Raw genomic sequence first — 3,357 nt, forward strand, 5'->3', positions numbered from 1 at the left:
TTCTTCATAAAATTTGTATATAATTTTTTATTCTATTCCTTCCTCATTCCATTCCCACCAAGTGAACACAACCTAAGTGTAGTTATGCGCAGAGAGTGCAAACTAATAGCCATGCACTTAACTTGCTCCCAGAAAAACAACAGTATGCAACTTTGTAAACAAACCATTAGGGCATTTTCAAGAGTGGCCATAATTTTTGAACTAAATTTGGACTGAGACAACTCTTAATTTCATATATCAATATTTTATTTTTTCAACTATTAATATATTGTTATTTTAATATGTTAATATTAACTAGCTCTATAGCCCGTGCAATGCACGGGCATGTTCTAAATTGCATGAATATGTGATTTTAATTGTAGTTATTGACGATATATTAATATTGTGTTCGGGTGGATAATAGATGATGTATTTGTTTGTTTATATAATGAGTAGTTTTTGGGGTATGATGACATCAGTGCAGAATATGTTATCCGACATTTGACATTAAGTTAAAGCAACATTTGTAATGTATTCCTTATTGTCTATTGAGTGATTTATATGGATTATTGTTACGGAAATATATGTGACTTTTTGAACTACTGCAGAATATAGTAGTTTATTCACATATACTTTTAATTTATAGCTGTTATTTGAATTTAAGTCTTCTTGAATTTTTATTTTTTGCCTTGATAAATCTCCCTCTCCCTAGTTCAATATTAACAAATACACAGTTCTGAACATATTAAGCGCCTCATGATTGCATTTGATACAAAAATCTTACCATATTTATTCATTTTAATCCATACCATTCGTTCACGTTGTGGCATGTAAGAACGCATCCAAACACCAATATAAACCAGCATAATCACACCCCCACACACAGCCACACACCCACACATATTCATGATTAATACATACATTTTTCAGTTGATATTTTAATATTTAGTGGATCTAAATATTAGTATTAATGTGACATACAATATATGTCATCAAATCGTGTGATAAATTATCATAGAAAGGGTATGACGCAAGTCATTGAGATGTATAACAAACAATTATATTTTTGTAATTATAAACTTTATAATCACTTAAATGTATTGCCACTTATTTATAAAATAATTAAAAATAGCCAATATTCTCATTTTTTTGGTATACTTCGACCCAATATATATGTTGTCGGTTTATTGGTCATAAATAATGTTAGAAATATGTTGTGAACTTGATGATAAGTTAATCAAATCACCTTAGTAGATTTAACTTAGTGAATTTTGTAGCACTCAACGGATGATCTAATATAGTCCCGACGGATAAACTTTACAGTCCCGACGGATGACAGATTAACATCCATCGAGTGAGTAGCTTATGTAATAATAAGAATTGTAGCACATTTCTGCAAACAACATGTATAAGTCAAGTAGACTGCTTAGGGATTTGTAAGTCATGTTGACTACTAGATTGATATGCAGAATAGGCTGATTAATTGTAAATATGAGATGTCTTGTAATTCTATATAAGTGAAATAGAGTCAAGTGACAAATAGACATCCGACGGATTATCTACAAGACTCCCGACGGATGATCAACAAAGCCTCCCGACAGATGACAAGAATAGACCCAAAGGATAATCAAATTCAAATAGCTGTTGACAGTGACAACACAGTCACATGCGTCGGGTGTTTGCAAAAGGAATGTGGCAGCCTGTTAAGCAGGAATTTGAGAACCAAGAAGTATTACCATTTCCATGCAATTGTGAAGATATTCAAAGATGCTGGAATAGAGTACTAAAGCAGCATGAAGTTAGACTAGATATGTTTTGTTTTATTATCTTGTCTTATTGTCATGTAAACTTGGTGATATATAAACCAAGTGTAGCAAGTAGATAAATTAACTAAGCAAAAACATTTTCAGAGAAACATATCAAGCTATATCCTGTAAGCATTTCCCTGCAGTTCAGTTGTTCAAACTTGTAAGCAGCTGTGAGCTATTCAAGCTTCACGGGTTCTCATTTGATATATATATATATATATATATCTGGTGGATACTTTCAAATCCACCAGAAAGTTTCAAAAGCTTTTGTTTTTATTACTTGGTGTTTTGATTTCTATCATCTTTTTATTCCGCACAACTGTTAATCAAACACTGTTATATTTATCAAGTTAGAACTGTTTTAAAATCTAAAAAAGTAGCCAGAATTACATTCAACCCCCCTTCTGTAATTCTTGTTGTATTGTTAGGGAATCACAATTGGTATCAGAGCAAGCTCTTGAAGTACAAAGAGTGTAAAGATCACAACAAATAGCAAGATGAACAAGAAGGATGTTGGAGTCAAAATTCCATTTCTGGACAAAGATAATTATCACCACTGGAAGGTGAAAATGCACCTACAGCTTCTTTCCCAAGATGAGGCCTATGTGGATTGCATAGAGAGAGGTCCTCATGTATCAATGAGAGCTGCAACTGGAAATGAACCATCTGTTCCCAAACCTAGGCATGAATGGTCAGACCCTGATATTGAGCAAGTCAGGAAAGATAAGAAGGCCATGAACATATTGTTCAATGGAGTTGATGGTGATATGTTTGATAACATCATTAACTGTAAAACAGACAAAGAGGTTTGGGACACAATACAGATTATTTGTGATGGTACTGAGCAAGTAAGGAAGAACAAGATGTAGCTACTGATTTAGTGTAATAACCCCCAAAATTTTCAACTTTTTGTAACCCTTATGAATAGTGTTTTAGCTGAATGAGAAAACTTTTCATGCCACACTATGTAGGGGTTCTGTTTTGGATATTCTGAGATTTTATTAGTACTCTACATGGTATATAAGTGCATGTAAAGATCGTCAGAATCCAATACCGAACACTTTGATTTTTCCCGGAAATCCATTAGATACGGAAAGAATTGAGTATAAGGTAACAGGATAAAAAGGATTTAAATTAAAGGATTATAAGAGAGGATCATAAAAGGAATATAATATATTGAGAAAGGTTAAGGGAACCTAAGTAATAAGATCCTGGGTATGATCCCTCAAACGATAAACGAAAAGAAAAGTTAAGCGAACCGTATAACAGATCAGCGGTCATTAGGCAAACAATTAGAAGCTAATCAAAGAGATTAGTGGGGATGATGTCATCCAACCAATAGAAAGAGGACAAAGGAGGGATGATGACATCACAAAGTGATGCAAGGATGACATAAGAAGGAAGGAAATGTGGTGGATTGTTAACCACACAAAACCAAGGTTAAATTGGTAATTAACCTAAAATAAAACAAATCTAATTTCATCCAACAAGCCAAAAAAATCATTTCTCATCAAAACAAAATTTATTCTTCATCACCAAGGCTTGCTCTCGGCTTTTTTCAACTTTAAAG

This window comes from Apium graveolens, chromosome 7 (assembly GCF_009905375.1).
Source record: "Apium graveolens cultivar Ventura chromosome 7, ASM990537v1, whole genome shotgun sequence".
Lineage (NCBI taxonomy): Eukaryota > Viridiplantae > Streptophyta > Magnoliopsida > Apiales > Apiaceae > Apium > Apium graveolens.